The sequence below is a fragment of the Mobula hypostoma genome, chromosome X2, assembly GCF_963921235.1.
Source record: "Mobula hypostoma chromosome X2, sMobHyp1.1, whole genome shotgun sequence".
In the NCBI taxonomy this organism is placed as follows: Eukaryota; Metazoa; Chordata; class Chondrichthyes; order Myliobatiformes; family Myliobatidae; genus Mobula; species Mobula hypostoma.
The window spans coordinates 38,565,954-38,587,034 of record NC_086129.1 but is presented as its reverse complement, the minus strand read 5'-3'; positions in this window follow the sequence as shown (position 1 = coordinate 38,587,034).

Here is a 21,081-nt window from a genome sequence, read left to right as displayed (position 1 = left end):
ATCAGGAATCCCAATGCCCCCATCTTTACCAGCACTGGGATAAATTTCCCCTTGACAGGGTTGCATTATGTGGGGATTGAGAGTGGGGATTGTACCATCCAAGCTGAGAGCTAAAGTGTTAGACAAGCCAGTCATCTAATGTGGTTAAAATAAAATCGTTGGCTTGAAGCTTTGTCTGGTGGCCTGGGATAGATCATCAGGATCGAACAACTTGCCTTGCACTATTCAGGATGCCAACATGTCCAGAGGATGCCAAGATTAGCGCCTCTCCATCCCTGTGAATGACCTGTATTGTCCTGGCAGAGGATTCATGTGGATTTTGCCACACCATTCATGGGCACAGATTTCTTGGTAGTAGTGGATGCAGCTACAAAATGGCCAGAAGTGTTCCCAATAGCCTCCACTACGGCCTCACACACTGTTGATGTGTTGAGAAGCCTCTTCTCAAGGACTGGTGTTCCAGAACACTGGGTCAGTGACAATGGACCACAGTTTGCTGTGAAACAGTTTCACTCATTCCTGACAATGAATGGAACAAGACATATTACATCTGTACCATACCACCCAGCTACAAATGGCTTGGTGGAAAAGTTTGTCCAGCATCTAAAGAATGCACTGTGAGCAATATCAACAGAACACACTACACTGACACTGAATCAAAAGCTCGCTAATTTCCTCTTTGCATATCTCAACCAACAACTCACCATCTGGTTAAAACGTTTTACATCCCAAGCTAGACTCAAGACCTCTCCGTCAATCTGTGCATAAATTTTTCTCTACAGCTGTAAGGGAATGTGATGTAAAGGCAATGGGGTGTTAACGTCCATCACTCATAACATGTGACATGATTGCACAAGGTAAAGCATCACAGGCAAGTTTCACTGGACGATATAGATCATAATGTGTGAGTACGGTATCTGACGTCACCATTTCTTTTGCCTTTTTGAAAGCCACCTCACACTGCTTTGTCCATTGTCATTTCTTCCTGATCTGAAGTAATGAGTTAAAGGGGTGGAGCACAATAGCCAGGTCTAGCAGAAACCTGTTACAGTAATTGACAAATCCTCAAAAGGATCACAACTGTGGCACATTCTTTGGCCTTGGGGTATCCACCACTGCTTGAAATTTCTCAACACACTTGTGTAATGTGTGTGTATCAATATTGTGACCACTGTAAATGATGCCTGGTTTAAAGAACTGAAATGTGGTGTTGTGCTGTGAACCCATAATTTTATAATCTTTTTAACAATATCTTGAGAGCTTGGAGATGTTCCTGGTCATCTTCACTGTTAGCAATGATATCATCCAGGTAACACTGAGTGCCTGGCCAACCTTGCATCACATGATCCATGACTTTCTGCCAGAGTGCAGGTGCAAATGCTACTCCATAAATAGGCTTATTATAGTGATAACACCCTTTGTGAGTGTTTATGGTGAGAAACATCTTCGACTTTTCTTCCATCTCCATCTGGAGGTGGGACTCAGCTAAGTCCACTTTGATGAAATGCTTTACTCCAGAGAGATTTGCAAAAATATTCTCTATCGTGAACAAAGGATATTGATCTACTTTCAGTACCGGGTTGATGGTGACCTTAAGATCACCACAGATCCTGACAGATCCATCCTTCTTGGCTACTGGGACTATTGGCGTTGCCTGTGGGCTCTACCCAACTTTGGAAAGAATTCCTTCAATTTCCATGTAATCTAGTTCACGGGCTACTTTATCACAGGTGGTTTAAGGAACCGGATGGGCTTTGCAAAACTTGGGTGTGGCATTTTCATTTAAAACTATTTTACCCATGATATAGTTGAGTTTTCCAGTGCCATCTTTGAACACTGCTGTGGCATCATCCAGTGCCTTTCTAAATTCACTTTCTGCTGACTCTATTGCGGGGTATGTGGTATGCAAATAGTGGATGGATCTCCAATCAACTTGTTTTCGTTTGTTTGTTTATTTATTTAACAACGCAGCATGGAGTAGACCTTCTAGCCCTTCGAGCAACATCGCCACAGCAATCCCCAACAAACCCGATTAACCCGAACCTAATCATGGGACAACTTACAATGACCAATTAACCTACCTGGTGTTTCTTTGTACTGTGGGGGAAGACAGGAAGACAGGAGGACCTGGAGAAAATGCACATTTCCACAGAGAGGACAGACAAATACTCCTTACAAAACGACACTGGAATTGAACTCCAAACTCCAGAACGCCCCGAGATGTAATTGCGTCATGCTAACCACTACAGTACTGTGGCGTCCTCTCAGCCAATCATGGCCTCTTAATGCTGGCCCTTCTGTTTAACCACATACAAGCTCAATGTGGCTTGTTGGTTGTTGTATTTCACTGTCATTCCCACAGGAGTCATCTTTTCTCCAGTGTAAGTTCTTAGTTGGATACCTACAGGCTTCAGTTCAGTATCTTTGAAATGCTTTTCAAACACATTTTGTGTAATGACTGAAACAACCGAGCCAGTGTCCAATTCCATTTTAATTCATTTGCCATTCACTTCTGGTGTAAGCCATATAGCTTGTCTTTTGTTAGTTTTCGCGTTGTAAATTTCAAGGCTTCACTGTCCTGTCACTCTATCATTATCAGATTTTTCATCAGCAGTATGCAGATTAGTGCTCTTTTTGAAACTGCAATTTGACTTTTTATCCTTTTCGTTTCCGTGTAGTCCCATTTATTTTTGTCTGTCCGACGTGCTCTTTGTATGTCCTACTTTGTTGCATTTTCTGCAAGTTTCGCCTTTAAACCTGCCTTATTCTGGTATCTGTGAGTCTCTGCCACAATGATAACACAATTGGTGTCTTTATTGATGTTTTGCTGCACGCTTGAGTGCTCGGTGGGGGGGTGCTGATGCTTTTTTGCTGGTGGGGGAGGTTGGGGTCGTTGCTTTGCTGCTGTTTATGCGTGGGAGGGGGGAGTTGGGAAGGCTTTGGGGTTCTAACATTTAACTGTTATTCATTCTTTGGGGAACTCCTCTGTTTTCATGGATGGTTGCAAAGAAAAAGAATTTCAGGATGTGTATTGTATACATTTCTCTGACATTAAATGTACCTATTGAACAACTTGTTCAGCTAGGCTCTTCCCAGCATATCTCCTGTAAAAATGCCATTTCTTTTTCTCAGTTTCTTCATCTCCACTGTATCTGTTCCCAGGATGAGGTTTTCCTTTCCAGGACATCAGATATGTCCTCCTTCTTCAAAGAACGGGGCTTCCCTTTCTCCACCATTGATGCTGCCCTTGCCCGAATCTCCACCATTTCCCAGACATCTGCACTCACCCCATCTTCCCACTGCCTTAACAGTGGTAGAGTTCCTCTTGTCCTTACCTGCCACCCTATCAGCCTCCGCATCCAAAACATCATTTTTCACAACTTCCACCATCTCTAAAGGGATCTTACCAGCAAACATATCTTTATCTCCTTCCCACTCTCCACTTATCACAGGGATTACTCCCTCCATGATTCCCTTGCCAATTCATCTCTCCCCACTAATATCCCTCCTGGTACTTATCCCTGTAAGCAGCAGAAGTGCTATACTGCTCATTCACCTCCTCCCTCACCTCCATTCAGGGCCCTAAACAGTCCTTCTAGGTGAGCCAACACTTCACCTGCAAATCTCTTGAGGTTGTCTACTGTCTCCAGTACTCCCAATGCAGCCTCCTCTATATTAGTGAGACCCGATGAAGATTGGGGGACCGCTTTGTCGAGCACCTCAACTCCACCTGCAAAAAGCAGAATTTCCCAGTGGCCAACCATTTTAATTCCTATCCCCATTCACAATCCGACATGTCAGTCCGTGGCCTCCTCTTCTGCCACAATGAGTTAACTCTCAGCTTGGAGAAGCAACACCTCATGTTCCGTCTAGGTAGCCTCTAACCTGATGGCATGAACATCACCCCAACTTCCAGTAATTTTTCCCCTTCCCCTTCCCTTTTTCTTCAATTCCCCTCTCTGACCTTTTACGTCTTCTCACTTGCCTATCACCTCCCCTGGTGCCCTCCTCCAACCCTTTCTCCCATGATCCCTTCTTCTCTCCTATCAGATTCTTTCTTCTCCAACCCTTTACCTTTTCCACCTATCACCTCCCAGCTTCTTAATTCATCCCCCTCTCTCACTCACTCATCTAACAATAGTAAATGCAGAAGTCCTGACGTTCAACCTAAAGAGCTGGGGTTGCCAGACACAGAATCATGAAACTAGAATCTTGCTTCGAAGTGACCTTAACTGAGATTCAGGTTGTGTAATTAGAAACCTTATTGCCTACAAGTCCATTCCGTAGTGAAATGTGAAATTCAGAAATCAGAAAAATTGATGATCTCGCAGTTAAGAAAGAAGCAAATAAACTTAACAGAACAAAGCTAAACGCATTTTTTGTTCCCCAGGAATTTGACACAAACATCAATGGTCTCCACTCAGATATATAACGAATCACACCATGCCCTGTCTCTAAAGTTTTGTGGGAGTGAGATGGGGAGGAAGCTTCTCTTTGGAACTCAATGCTGAAACCATGCATGAGTACTGTCTGCCAGCCTTTTCTCAACTCCACACATTCAAATCTGCTGAATGCATTGCGATCAGCAGGCAGCCATTTCTCACATGCACCCTCAGCAGCTACCTTCTCTTTAATATTTATAGAGCCTATGATCTTAAATTGAAAATAGTGCAGGCCTCAATCTGAACTGAGACAAACAACACACACTTGAGCATCAAAATACGGCAAGTGCTGGAAAACTTAAATAAGAACAGAAAATGCAATAACCACTCCCCGGGCCAGGCAGCATCTGTGAGAAGAGAAACAAGAGTTAATATTTTGGGTTTAACACCCTTTCTCAGAACTAGAAGAAAAAGAAAACACATTTTATCTTACAGAGAAAGTGGGCTAGTATGGATAGGTCAAAGAGAATATCACTGATCGGGTGGGATCAAGGTTACCCTGTGTTTCCTTATTGCAATTGCTGGCTGTATTTGCACTTTCTCCCTGTGACCATGCTGGTTTCTTCCCACATCCCAAAGATGTGCAGGTTGGCAGACGTGCTGGTGCATAGATGCATGGTTGAATCTGGGGAGAGCTGATAAGAATGTGAGGATAGTAATACATGGGGTTAGTGTAGGATTAGTGTAAATGGGTGATCGGTGATCAGTGTGCACTCCGTGGGCCAAAGAACCTGTTTCATGCTGTACTTGTCTATAACTGTATGACAGTATGGGAGAGATGTAATGATGCAGAGAGCACCTGTTCAAGAGCATTCATCTTAATTCAGGACTTTAAGCCCCATCTGGTATAAGTATCTACAAGTACCCTCACTTTAGGGAGATTATACTGTTTCAACCTAGACTTCAATGACAAGTTTACTTTACTGTTTTAGTCTCCTCCTGAAGGGATCTAGTTGCCAATAATCACTATTTCAAGCAGTAGGTCACCCCTCTCACCAAGGAGGAGATACTTCCAGCTAATGAAACAGATTAAGCACAGTTTATATTTAATTGAAACCGACTTAATTTCTGAAGAATAATTCTTCAGAGAGATTTATAATTTACGAAGGATTTCCAAACACAAGTGCAATTCTTACAAGCTGGAAAGGCATAGCAAAAAGTTTCTGATGAATGAGTCGTCCAGTGCAGAAACTGAGGCTGAGGAATGAATTCTGTATCTTCTCTCAGTCACTCCTAGCAACCCCAACTGCCTGCAAACATGCATACAGCTTTGCTATGAATTGGTATCATCAATGTGTGTGTGATGCTTCTCAACTACATTATTAGGCCAGGTTGATGGGTTGCTTAAGTAGAGAACATATAATGTCCTGTTTCCCTGGATGAGATCATGCTATAACTAGGTCAACATGGAAGCCCATTCTTCATCTTGAATAAATCAAGAGAGTGATCAACGTGTACTTGTTACAGGTCAAGAGAGTGAGGAAGGTGTACAGGTTAGAGATCAAAAGAGTGAGCAGAGTGTTTTGGTTAGATGTCAAGAGGGTGAGCAAAGGTGTACTGGTAGAGGTTAAGAGGGTGAGCAATGTGTACAGGTCAGAGGTCAAGACGGTGAGCAAAGTTAGAAGGCGGAGCTTAGAAGGGTTAATGGCGCCTAACAGCAACTCCTTTGCTTGCATCTTCAGAAACAGCTCTGTTTCCATCTTTAATATCTCTATTTTTTCCCTTTCAGGGTTCTTCTGAAGACCCTGACCTAGAGTTATACATTGACTACGGTTCTTTACGGGAAAGGGACCCACTCTCGGGATTTCACAACTAACGGTTGTTTGGCATGCCAAGGGCTCGACCTAAGAGCTCCGCTCGCCTTTGGAGGACGGGATCTCGTGGCTCTGGAGACGGGGGGGATTGGAGGTTAGTGCCTCTATAGGAGATCGGTGTGTCATTGGAGATGGAACATCTCTGGCTGTGTGCCCAGAGACCCAAGATCTTTGGGCACAGAGCTCGGAAAAAGCGATGCAACGGACTTTTAACATCGTAAACCAGTGAGTTGTTTGTTATGTCTCCCCTTTCGCTGTGAAACGGAGACATCTCTTTCTCCCTTATTAGGGAGAGAGTGAGCCTGTGGTATGTCGAATGCGGGGTGAACAATGTAGTCTTTGGAGTACTGCAAGTCTGTGTCTGTGCTGTTGTCCTGCTTACACTTGAGTGCTCGGTGGTGGGTGCTGATGCTTTTTTTGTCGGTAAGGGGAGGGGGGGATTGTTGCTTGCTGCCGCTTACGCACAGGAGGGAGGGAGAGCTGGGGAGGACTTTGGGGTTCTAACATTTAACTGTCATTCATTCTTTGGGGCACTCCTTTTTTTTGTGGATGGATGCGAAGAAAAAGCATTTCAGGATGTATATAGTATACATTTCTCTGCCATTAAATGGTACCTTTGAAAACTTTGAAAGTGTACTGGTCAGAGGTCAAGAGGGTGAGCACACTATATTGGTTAGCGATCAAGAGGATGAGCAAAGTGTATTGGTTAGAGGACAACAGGGTGAGCAAAGTATACTGAGTTGAGGTCAAGAGGGTGATCAAAGTGCATTGGATAGAGGTGAAGAGGGTGAGGAAGGTGTACAGGTTAATGGTCAAGTGAGTGAGCAAAGTGTACTCGTTAGAGATCAAGACGGTGAACAAAGTGTACTGGTCAGAGGTCAAGATGGTGAACAAAGTGCACAAGTTAGAGGTCAAGAGGGTGAGCAAAGTATACAAGTAGGAGGACAAGAGGGTGAGCAAAATGTACTCGTTAGAGGTCAAAAGACTGGTCAAAGTGTACGGCTTAGAGATTAAGAAGGTGAGGAATATGTATTGGATAGAGGTCAAGAGGTTGAGCAAAGTGTATTGGTCCGAGGTCAAGGGGGTTACTGGTCAGAGGTCAAGAGGGTGAGCAAAGTGTACTGGTTAATGGTCTAGATTGCTAGGAAAGTGTATTGGTTTAGAGGTCAGGAGGGTGACCAAAGTGTATTGGTTACTGTTCAGAGGTCAGGAGACTGTATAACGTGTACAGGTTACAGGTCAGGAGGGTGAGGAAAGTGTTCTGGGCCTAGATCAAGAGGGTGAACGAAGTATTCTGGTCAGAGGTCAAGAAGGTCAACAAAGTGTACAGGTTAGAACTCAAGAGGGTCAGCAAAGTGTACTGGTTAGAGGTCAAGCAGTCAGCAAGGTATATTGGTTCGAGGTCAAGAAGGTGAGGAAAGTGTACTGGTCAGAGGTCAAGAGAATATACAATGTGAATTTTTCAGATGTTAAGAGGGTGAGGAAAGTGTACACGTTAAAGGTCAAAAGTGTGATCAAATTGTGCTGAGTAGATATCCACATGGTTAGGAATGTGTATTGGTTAGAGGTCAAGAGGGTGAGGAAAGTGTACAGGTTAGAGGTCAAGAATGTGAGCAAGGAATACTAGTTGGAAGTTTAACTTATTGAACAAGGTTCTTGAACCTTGGAAAATTTCTGATGCTGTTCTAAGAAGGAATTTGCCTTAGTGAATAAAGTTCAAAGTTCAAAGTAACCTTATTATCAAAGTACATGTATATCACCAAATACAACCCATACTCAATACTCATAATCAATACTCAATAAATCAAATAACCATAATGGAGTCAATGAAAGACCACACCAACTGAGCAGTCAACCGGTGGGCAAGGAACAATATACAGTACTTTGCAAATACAAATAGAAAGATAAAATAAGGAAATAATAATAATAAAATAAATAAATACACAATAAATATCAAGAACATGAGACGAAGACTCCTTGATACTGAGTCCATAGGTTGTGGGAACACTTCTGTGATGGGGCAAGTGAAGTTATCCCCTTTAGATCAACAGCCTAATAGTTAAGGGATAATAATTGATCCTGAACCTGATGATGTGAGTCCTGAGGCTCCTGTACCTTCTTCCTAGTAGCTTCAGCAAGAAGAAACCATGACCTGGGTGGCGGGGGTCACTGATGATGGATATTGCTTTCCCACAACAACAGTCCGTGTAGATGTGCTCAACGGTGGGGAGGGATTTTCCCACGATGGACTGAGCTTTATCCAACACACATCAAAGTTGCTGGTGAACGCAGCAGGCCAGGCAGCATCTCTAGGAAGAGGTACAGTCGACGTTTCGGGCCGAGACCCTTTGTCAGGACTAACTGAAGGAAGAGCTAGTAAGAGATTTGAAAGTTGGAGGGGGAGGGGGAGATCCAAAATGATAGGAGAAGACAGGAGGGGGAGGGATGGAGCCAAGAGCTGGACAGGTGATAGGCAAAAGGGATATGAGAGGATCATGGGACGGGAGGCCCAGGGAGAAGGAAAAGTGGGGAGGGGGGGAAAAAGCCCAGAGGATGGGCAAGGGGTATAGTCAGAGGGACAGAGGGAGAAAAAGGAGAGTGAGAGAAAGAATGTGTGTATATAAATAAATAATGGATGGGATACGAGGGGGAGGTGGGGCATTAGCGGAAGTTAGAGAAGTCGATGTTCATGCCATCAGGTTGGAGGCTACCCAGACGGAATATAAGGTGTTGTTCCTCCAACCTGAGTGTCGCTTCATCTTTACAGTAGAGGAGGCCGTGGATAGACATCTCAGAATGGAAATGGGATGTGGAATTAAAATGTGTGGCCACTGGGAGATCCTGCTTTCTCTGGTGGACAGAGCGTAGATGTTCAGCAAAGCGGTCTCCCAGTCTGCGTCTCCCAGTGTTGCTTGAATTTCCAGCATCTGCAGAATTCCTCATGTTTGAGCTTTAGCCACTACTTTTTGTAGGATTTTTTGTTTGAAGGCATCGGTGTTTCCATACCAGGCTGTGATGCAGCCAGTCAATATACTCTCTACCACACATCTATAGAAGTTTGTCGAAGTTTGTATGCTTTCTGTAGAATTGCACTTGTGTACTGGGCCCAGGACAGGTCCTCTAAAATAGTAACACCAAGGAATTTGAAGTTGCTCCCCTTGTCCACCTCTGATTGCCTGATGAGGACAGGCTCATGGACCTCTGGTTTCCTCCTCCTGAAGTCAATAATCAGTTTCTTGATCTTACTGATAAGAGGCTGTTGTGGCACCGCTCAGCCAGATGCTCAATCCTGATTCCTCACCACTTTTGATTCAGCCTATCACAGTGCTATCATCAGTATTAAATTTGGCATTGGAGCTGTGCTTAGCCATACAGTCATAAGTGCAAGGCAAGTAGAGTGGGGCTAAGCACTCGGCATTGAGGCACACCTGTGCTGATGGAGATTATGGAAGAGATGTTGCCGATCTGAACTGATTGGGGTCTGCAAGTGAGGAAATCGAGGATCCAATTACACAAGGAGGTATTGAGGCCAAGGTCTTGAAGCTTATTGATTAGTTTTGAGGGGAGGATGGTATTGAATGCTGAGCTGTAGTCGATAAAGAGCATCCTGATGTATGCATCTTTGCTGTCCAGATGTTCCAGGGTTGAATGAACAGCCAATGAGTGCTGTGCTAAAAAAAACCAGAGGTTAGCTATAAGCACCTTGGAGTCTAGAAAGTGAATATCCATCACAGAGTGATGATCCTTTATTAACACTTTGAGCACAGTGTTAGAGCACAGGCAAAGGAACTGTTATGGTGCATCATACAGTGCAGTGTGACATGCTGTATAGGTTAGGTCGTGCTAATGGAAAAAGGGAAAAATCTGAGTTAATTACACAGAAGGGGAAATTGGCCTGTTCCAATAGACAGAGAGAGCAAGACACCTGAAGTTATATCAAAGTCCAAGGTTCAAAGTACTTGGAACTTTGGACTTCAGCTATCTTACTTTCCCTGCCAATTTGAAAAAGCCAATAAAGATACCTGAAGTTATATAATTTGATATTGAGCCTGGAAGGTTTCAACATGTCCAGCCACAAGATGAGATGCTTTCCTCAAGCTTATGTTGGGCCCATTATAACATCCAAGTGGACACAGAGAGATAGTTCAAAGTGGAAAAGGGTGAAGAATTAAAGTAGCTGGCAACAGAAGTCTCCAGCAATCCAGAGACCAAAAGAATGATCGGGGATGTGGATTCGAATTCCATCATGGCAACCAGGGAACTTGAATTCAGACAGATCAATTAGTTTTTTTTTATTTATACAGTGATCTTTTAGCCCTAACACTGACCGTGTAAGGCATGCCAATCCACGTTGATTTATAGAACTCACACACTTCCAGTTTCCCATGCTATCTTACACTGACCCACACTGGCTTTCCTTATTCCAGCTTCTCCATACCCATACCCAACAAAAAATTGTGTTATTTGATGGTGTATTCTGTGGGAAATTACTCCAAGAAAGACGTTTAAAGAACCTGGTAAAAGACGCTGAGGGGCAGAACTGTGAAATCTTTGATCCATCCACGATTTTGAAGGGGAATATTACACTGATAAGACCATAAGATATAGGAGCAGAATTACCCCATTTGGCCCATTGAGTCTGCTCCACCACTTCATTATAGCTGATCCATTTTTCTGCTCAGCCCCAACCTCCTGTGTTCTCCCCAGTTCCTTTCATGCCCTGACTAATCAAGAATCTACCAACCTCTGCCTTAAATATACCCAATGACTTGGCCTCCACAGCTGCCTGTGTCAACAAATTCCACGGATTCACCACTCTCTGGCTGAAGAAATTCCTCCTCATCTCCGTTTAAACCAGAAGGCTCAAGGAATGCAGGCGCCAAAGAGGACCCATGAGAGTTTAATGATATTGAGACATCAAGCTATCCTGCATGGAATGAGACTTTTCAGCCCACTGATTCCCCGTAAACCGTCATGCGGCCATTTACACAAATCCCACACTAACACCATTTTGATACCCCAAGTTCTCATCAGCTCTCCCCAGATTCTAACGCAGACCCACACACTAGGGGTAATCTTGCAGTGGCTGCCCTACCAGCCTGTATGCCATTAGGATGTGGGGGGAACTTCTGGTCAAGATGGCAGCGAGCTGCATGTCCAATGAGGTCATGGCTCAGCCTTAGTTGTTGTTTTTTCAGATTGCTAGGGATGGTTTCGGGGACAGCATAGGAAGTTAGGGATCAGGCAAGGGTTTAGGAACAGGGATAAAGGGGTGTTAGAGTTCAGGCCAGATTCCAGTTTGGAGCATTCGAAGACCAGCGATCCCTGTGGATGGATTTCGGGTTGGCGAGCACTGTGGACAAAGATCATCGATCTCCATTGTCATTGACCAAGGTCGGCAGGCCCCATGGGCGAGGACTGGTGATCCCGCCGGTTTGACAAGTCCCCCTAGGTTGGTGGGCCCCTGGATCTAAGGCCATGCAGGCAGGAGGCGTGAGGCTGGTGAGCACCCCAACACCCCCCCCCCAAAGTTGGCGAGACCCAGGGTCAAAGGTCCATGCAAATTTGGAGTTCGGGGTCTTTTCATTAACGAGTCCTGGGGTTGCTACCAAGCATTGAAACCCAAAGGTTGAAGACTGAATTTGATGAGTCTAGAAGTCAAGGCCCAATGGTCAAAGCCATAGGTTTGTGTGCCTGGAAGTTGGAGGCCCGATGTCTGCAAGTCCACAAGTCCACGAGTCCGCTGGAGACCCAGAGGTGGCCTATCCTGGGGATGGAGGCCTGTCTCTGTATGGGTGGGTGGGTGAGAGGGAGGAAAGAGGTTTCTTTTGCTTTGGTTCTTGTGCTGTTGTGTTCTGTGGTGTTCTGCTGACCATTGTGGGCACGCTATGTTGGTGCCAGATTGTGTGGTGACACTTGCGGGCTGCCCTCAGCGCATCCTTATGTTGAGTTGGTTGCTAACAGAAGTGACATATTTCACCGTACGTTTTGATGTAAATGTGATAAATAAATTAATTTGCAATCTGAATTGAAGCACTGGGGGTAATCCCACATGGTCTCGGAGATCAACATACAAATTCCACACAGTCATGACTGGAGGTGGGGTCTCAACCTTGGTTACTGGATTGAAGAGCTAACAGCTCTACTAACTGCACTATTGTACCATCCCAAAGAGAGGGGATAACATTTAACAGAAGCCCTAGTTAGAGACCTGCTTGCATTTTTTTTTACGGAATGTGTATCCAATGGTAAATTCATAGGTTTATACAGAAAGGAAACAGACCCTTCATCCCAACTGGGGAAAAAGGCTGTGACTGTAAACACAAGAGTTTCCACAGATGCTGTAAATCTTGAGCAACACACACAAAATGCTGGAGGATCTCAGCAGGTAAGGCAGCATCTATGGAGTTGGATAAACAGCCAATGATTTGGGCCGAGACCCTTCATCAGGACTGGAAAGGATGGGGAAAGAAGCCAAAATAAGGTGGAGGCAGGGGAAGGAGTACAAGCTGGCAGGTGATAGATGAAACCAGGTAAGGGGGAAGGTGGGTCGATGGGCGATGGGGGTGAAGTAAGAAACTGTGAGGTGATAGGTGGAAAAAGGTAAAGGGCTGAAGAAGAAGAAATCTAATAGGAGAAGACAGTGGACCATGGAGAAAGAGGAGGGGCAGCAGTGAGAGGTGACGGGCAGATGAGGAGAAAAGAAGGGCTGAGAGAGGAACCAGAATGGGGAATGGAAAAAGAGAGAAGGGGGAGACGAGAGAAATTACTGGGTTAGAGAAATTGACTATCCACCTTATATATGCCTCTTGTGGTTTCATTTATATCTGTAAAATAACCCCTCGGCCTCCTCTGCTCCAGAGGAAAAAGAACCCCAGTATGTCTGTGAGGAGTTTTATTTTGTTGTCTTTCTATCGACTTGTCTGAAAAGGATTCATGTTCTGAGTGGTAAGGAAATGGTGAATATTGCACAAGCCTCCCTGAACCTACTACTCATTGTCTCTGGGTATCGTTTGGAAGCTGTTATTCACTTCTACTCGTAAGAATGTGCTGACCCACCCTTCCATCGCAAATTAATTTGAAATGTATGCACCAAGCAGGAACATGAAAGCCATAAAGGTGAGAGAGAATGAACTCCAGTTACTGTATGGACAAATATGAGCAACTAAAATAATCTAGGATTGGACTCACACATGTTTTAGTTATGCAATATTTGAGCATCAAAGGCAGTTTATACAAGTTAGGTCTTGCTAACAATCAGTAATCGTTGGGAATTTGGCAAGATTTCCCTCTCTGCACCCTCTGGGAATCAGGTTGCAACTAATTGCATCATCCAGTGCACAAAGGTCTCCTCTGCGTTCACTAACAAAGGCAGGCTGCTAAAGATGTGACTTTATGACCAGTCGTTTCACTCATAGCAAAACAAGGAGAAAACCCCACAGTACGTCAGCAAAGGAACATGAATCAAATGTTGCCAGAAACTTTTGCCAGAGGGGTTTTTATGCTTCAGTTTTGTCCATGAGTATTTTTTGACAAAGATTACAGTGCAATGTTAAGTAATTGTGACCTACAGCCTCATACCTGAGCTTTTATACCTTATTCTGCATTGTTATTGTTTAACCTTATTCTAGCTCAATGCACTGTGTAATGATTTGATCTGTTTAAATAGTATGCATGACAAGCTTTTCACTGTATCTTGGCACATGTGACAATAATAAACCAATAGCAAATGATGAAACCCAGTGATTATACTTACAGAAAGTACTGTGAAGGTAACTATAATAAAAAGTACATTTTATACCCTGATGGTGGATATGTTGGTTGAGGTAAAATACTGAAGGAACAGCTTAGTCTCTGTAATAAGAACTTGTGGGCTCCCACTTCAGAACGTAACACCTGGGCCAGTGCTGCAGTACTGCTTTGAGAAGAAGCTGCCTTTCAAAAGGTATAATAGTGAGCCCTTGTCTGCATAGTGAAATATCCACCAGAACTAAAAGAACTAAACCTCCCAAGGGTCTCCTGTCAATCAGCATCACCAAAACAAAAAAAAAACTGTCGATTGTTGCGGGATCTTTTGAAACATTAAATGGCTGCCATGTTTCCTAGGTTGCTACAGTAACGGCATTCCAAAGATTAGCTGTAAAGGTCTGTGTGATTCGCTGAGGCCATGGTGAATGCTGTACAAATGCAAGTTCTTTCTTTTAAAGATTAAACACATTGTTTGAGAGCACGCTGTTGAGTCAATAGAGGGGGCACCCATGAACATCAGTCTTATGTTCAGTTCACAGCAGTTTACTGATGTGCAGACTGTACTGAGAGCATAACTAACATAAAGCAGCTTGTGTCATGCATTCCTTCAGCTAATGGAGAGAATTCCAGTTACTGTCACTTAAAACGATGCCATATATCTACAGCTCCCCTGTTTAACTGATAAAATCCCACTAAGCACTAAATTTAAAAACCAACATTTAACATTCTAAATCCAAACAGAAAATCAGAAATTACTCCCAGTCAGCACAAGTGCACAGCTGTCCTCTCCACTTTGCCAGATCACATTGCCCTTGTCTGCAGCGACACCTCCAGAGTGGGTGGGAGAAACATCTGGATAATGTTTCCGAAATCTCGATGGTCTCTACAACCTTCACACCTCCTCCCTACCTCGCTCCCACACCCTTGCCTAGCCTGTATCATCATCATGCTAAAATCACCAATTCTGAATATTGAAATGGTATCTCGGTGACACTGGGGCAACTGGGAGAAGCAAGGAGGAGATTCCTAAGAAATAAACTCACCAAAGTTAAGAGCTCTTCATCTGCAACAAACACCACAGGGGTGTAACCCTTAGACCCTGCATATTTTCCATTGTTTCACATACTCATTGCATCAAGCAAGAGGCCATTCAGCCAATCAACCCTAGGCCAGCTCCATGCAGAGCAATCTCAATTGACCAGTACCTCTCTATCTTATTACTCTGTAGCTCTGCAGCTTATTCTCTTTCCCATGCTCACCAACTTGTCCTTTCTGATTATTTTGTCATTTACACACACTAATGTGGTCATTTACAGTGGTGAATTAACGTGACTTTGGGATGTGAGATTGGGGAAGGAAAACAAATGCAATCTGGGAGAACGTGCAGACCCAACAAGGGAGCAGTTAGCATAACACTATTCCAGCGTCAGCAACCCAGGTTCAAACCTCACTGCATTCTGTAAGGAGTTTGTACATTCTCCCCACGACCGTGTGGATTTCCTCCAGGTGCTCTGGCTTCCTCCCACATTCCAAAGGTGTACGGGTTAGTAGGTCAATTAGTCACATGGCTGTAATTAAGCAGTGGGGGTGGGTTGGACCAGAAAGGCCTGTTACCATGCTATATCTCTAAATAGCTGAAAAGTAACATACAGGCAGTAGCCAACCTTAGGATCAGGCTTGGGTACCTAGGGATCAAAGGTGTTAGGGTGAATTCTGGAGTTATGGAATATAGCAAGTATTAATTTCAATAGCAACCAGATCTTCAGATCTGAATGTGGATTGTAGATTGAGTTTAAAATGCTGCTCAGAACAATGGTCTTCCTGCAGCTGCAGATTGGGGTTGATTGCAAACCAGGAAACACCTCATTGACCTGAGATGACTGCATATGCATGAATGCAGCCTAGAGACAGCGGTCAATTACATTCATTTTGGATGTCCGGAGTATTAGTGTGAAGGTCTAGGTATTTGAAAATTATATGTAATTCAAAGGAAGAATTATGAATAGAATTGTAACTACAGAATTGTCCTTTAATCTTTAGCATATAAAAAAGTGATGTTATGTTGGGTCAGGGAGCCTTTCTCCAGAGTGACTCCAAATACTGTCAGCTTGTGTGTGCCAACGAAAGACTTCTCTACTTCCAGCTGTGTGTCTCTCCAGTGGCTTTCATTGACAGTCACAACAGAAGCCAGCAACACTAACTGTGACAAAGTTATCTAGATGTTTCTCCCAACCACTTCGGAGGTGTATTACCTTGCATCAAGCCTGAAACTTACTTATTCAGTTCTCCAAAACCTGGAGAACCAGTTTCAATAGCAGTGGCCTGACACATCTTTGGCTCATTGGTAACAATGAGGCCAATATCCTGGCCTTGCTAGCAGAGCCTCATCCATTAGGGTCATAGTTACTCTTCCATATCAAGGTTGAGGGGGGACTTGATAGAGGTATTTAAGATTATGAGGGGGATAGATAGAGTTGACGTGGATAGGCTTTTTCCATTGAGAGTGGGGGAGATTCAAACAAGAGGACATGAGTTGTGAGTTAAAGGGCAAAAGTTTAGGGGTAACATGAGGGGGAACTTCTTTACTCAGAGAGTGGTGGCTGTGTGGAACGAGCTTCTGGCAGAAGTGGTTGAGGCAGGTTCGATGTTGCCGTTTAAAGTTAAATTGGATAGATATATGGACAGGAAAGGAATGGAGGGTTATGGGCTGAGTGCAGGTCGGTGGGACTAGGTGAGAGTAAGAGTTTGGCACAGACTAGAAGGGCTGAGATGGCCTGTTTCCGTGCTGTAATTGTTATATGGTTATATGGTTATATGTTTATATGGTTAACACTAATCCCATTTTCCTTGACCCTTAAATATCCAGAAATCTAATGATCTCTGAAAAAGAATCTAGTGCTTTCCTGGCATATATGATGAATAAACACTTCTCGGGCTTCCAGCAGGTACAAGTATTGAGTCTAACTGATGCTTTGATGGCAAACTCTGCTATCTTCATCAGGGATGATGCCTGGGCATGTCTAGTCTGGTGGTATTTATACCCCTGTCATCCGTCCCTCCTGATTGGTTAGTCCTCATCCAGTCAGGTATCTACTGTCCATCTTGGTTACAATCAAATTCCAGTTCTTACTTAGAGCGAGACCTTCATCTTTGTTGAAATTATTTTCCTCTAGTTTTATTTCAATGGCTTCCTTCAGCAGGCAGTCCCAAAAGCCATTGGTGTGGCACAGTAGTTTTGTGCTGTCAAAGTCAATCCAATGGCCATTGCAAATGCAATGTTCTGCTACCATCATTTTCTCTGGGTAACCCAAATGGATACACCTTCTGTGCTCCTTGTTTGAGGTTCCCACCTTGCGTCCAGTCTGGCTGATATACGCTACTCCGCATTCACAGGAAATCCTGTAAACACCAGCTGTCCTGAGTCCCAGGTCATCTTTGACCCACATAAGCTGTGATTTGAGCTACCTTATGGGTTTGTGGATGGTATTAATCAGGTATTTCTTCAGGATCTTGACGATCCTTCCAGAAACCTTGTGTAGCCCCCCGGCCAGCTTCAGGGTCATTTGGCTCGCTGTCGTCTAGGGAAACGGCCCTCGGCCCCGCCAAACTGGGTAATCAGTTTGGGTGGATGCTGTGTGATGTACCCCACCCCACCAAATAACAGACAATACACCAGATACGATTAAATGATTTACAGTTTATAGATATTACTGGAACTATATAATTAATAGAGAATAAAATATAAAAAGAAAATCAAAGGTGCCACACTTATCAAAGTTCAATCTCTTCATGCACAAACAGTTGGAGCTCAGGACCCTTCCTCTTCACCCTGTGACACCTCGGACCACCTCGACCGACCACCTGGGACCAACAACGGTGGTCGACCAGACGCTCCGCACAAGTTCGTCTCCTTCTCCTCTCCTTGCCGAACGCCCCGCTCGGGGTCCGACCCTGTTAGCGGACTCACAGCACCTGGCCCATCCTCTGTCTCTCTCTCCCGCCTTCTGCCCCAAAACCCCGCGCATACAATATCTTACAGACACACCAAAGCATAACAACTATCCCAATTGGTTCATTCGTTCCCTTATCAATAGATAATCCAAAACAAACTGCTAGCGGGAGGACTTTCTCAGCAGTTAACATAACAAAGAAGCCATTTTAATTAGACTACGCAGTGACATAAAAAAAAGAAACCCCTTACACTTGGAAATATAGGGAAGACATGCGGTAGCGACGGGTTCCTCCTCATTGATAGGTTTTCTGGTTTTTCCATTGGGTAAAGGGCCCAATTAATTTCCTTCACCTTGTAGTCATTCTGTAGGTTTAGCTTACCCGGAGAAATTGGCAGTAGAAGAACATTGCATTCACCAATAGGATTGACAAAACTACTGTGTTGTGCCTGGTGAAGAAAACCATTGAAATGAAACTAGAGGAAATGAATTTTAACAAAAATGAAGGTCTCACTCTAAGTAACAACTGTAATTCGATTGTAAACAAGGTGGGACGACAGAAACCTGTTGGACTAACCAATCAGGAGGGACGGATGACGGGGGTATAAATACCACCAGACTAGACATGCCCAGACATCATCCCTGATGAAGATGAGAGAGTTTGTCATTGAAACATTGGTTAAAACTGATACCTGTACCCAACTGGAAGCCCGAGAAGAATTTATTCATCTATTGATCTCTGAATAAGCAATAGCAGAGCATTCACAGCCTTCCAGGGTAGGTACAAGTGTCCCCCGCTTTTCGAACGTTCGCTTTACGAAACCTCACTGTTACGAAAGACCTACATTAGTACCCTGTTTTCGCTTTCAGAAGTTGTTTTCACTGTTACGAAGAAAGGCAGCGCGTGATAAAAGGCAGTGCATGCCCCGAGCAGCCGCTCTCCCCCAGATTCGGAACGGCATTGCTTAAACACGTTGCATTGAGCAGCCGTTAGCAAGATGAGTTCTAAGGTGTCGGAAAAGCCTGAAAGAGCTCATAAGGGTGTTACACTTAACGTAAAACTAGATATAATTAAGCATTTCGATCGTGGTGAACGAAGCAAGGACAAAGTGAGTTTGGCTTGAACAAGCTGACGAAGATGATGTCAGAGGCGATGCAATTGGCAATCGGCACTGATCTGCGCCGACATTTACGTGCCGGGCTGCACCTAATTAATTAGCATGTTTATTTCGGCTTTTTTCTTAAAGATGTGCTGTGTGCCTCCCGGCTACCGCTGCGTTCTTCACGGCAATGTATCAATCAGCAGCCTGGAGGGTGGGGGCCACTGCACCACCCCATCCTGTATCGACTCAGTCTAACACACCATCATCAGTGTGCTCGGCGCTGTTTTCCCGATTCCGGTAAGTGATACTACACTGTACATACATTATTTCTACTTTATATAGGCTGTATATTTTTACGTGTTATTTGGTAGATTTGGCAGCTTCATAGTTTAAAGGTTACTGGAGAGCGTGTTTATGCCAACAGCGCTTGCGTGAGATTTTCTGCTGAGAGCACTTGCATGAGATTTTCGCTACGGTGATCTGTGCAGGCAATCGTTGTAGAGAAGTATTTCTAGTTTATATAGGCTGTGTATTTATCATATCATTCCTGCTTTTACTATATGTTACTGTTATTTTAGGTTTTATGTGTTATTTGGCATGACTTGGTAGGTTATTTTTGGGTCTGCGAACGCTCACAAAATTTTCCCATATAAATAAATGGTAATTGCTTCTTCGTTTTACGACATTTCGGCTTACGAACCTTTTCATAGGAACGTTCTACCTTCGGATGGCGGGGGAAACCTGTAATTCAAATGATTCACCACTATATGAGTGAAGAAATTTCCATTCAACACAATCTTAGATGGTTTACTCCTTATTCTGAGGGTATGCTCCTAGTTTTAGATTTTTCAGCCAGGGAAGCACCCTTCTTCCATCAGCCCTGTCAAGCCCTGTAAGAATTTTGTATGTTTCAGTTAGATATTCTCTCATTCTTTAAACCCGGAACCAATCAGGTGAATCTGGGCCACGTGCCCTCTCTGGCAGTAGTATTCATTGTTAGAGTAAAGGTAACTAAACAAAGAGTCATGAAGTAATAAACCACAGGAATAGTGGGCCCTTTGGCCCACTGAGCATCAAGCATCTGTCCTTCCCTAATCCCACTTTATTCTGCTCACATTTCCATCATTTCCCTTCAGTTTCCATCATTCAACTGCCCACTTTGGACAATTTTCCAACTGCACCACTTTGGAGGTTAGCACCTGGAGGAAACCTATGTAGTCACCAAGAGAATACGAGAACTCCACAAAGGAGTTAAGATTGAAATTAAGTCATTGCTGTTTACTCCCCGCCCCCCCGCAACTCCCATAGATGCTGTGTGACCTGCTGAGTTCTGTGTGAGTGTTGCTCAAGATTTCCATTATCTGCAGAATCTCTTGGGTGTATGATGAATCTCAACCCAAACTATCGACTGTTTATTTCCCTCTATAGGTACTACCTGTCCTGCTGAGCTCATCCAGCATTTTATGTGTGTTGTTTAGGCCTTTGGAACTGTGAGGCAGTATTTCAACCTACTGCAGCACTGTGCTACACTGTACATAAACCTTTTTCCCATAATAGATTACACCTAGTATGTTCTTACTCTGTCACAGAACTTGTCCAAATCCCTCAATACATCCTTCTTCCTATTCCCAATCCCATCTGGTGTTATACCATCAGCAAACTTGAAAAACAACATTTAGTCTCCTCTTTCAAACTATTGATGTAGATTGTGAGTAGTCAGGGTACAAGCACCAATCCCCCCTAACTCGTGACTGGGAGTAATTTCCTGTTACAGAGCAGAATCGAAAACACGATGGGAACAAATGAATGAACAGATTAGACTGCCTGGAAAGTAAGCAGCAGGTATTATTTGGGTGAGTGATGTCTAATTAAGATGTCATCGCAAGAGGTACCCAAGAGAAAAATAATGACTTCTTCCTGTTTCTGATCGACATCAGTACTCCAGGATTCAAAAGACCACCATCAGATTTTCAGACAAAGCTGCGTTTTAAGCATCAATGAAGCGGAAAGACTTCCAAGTGGC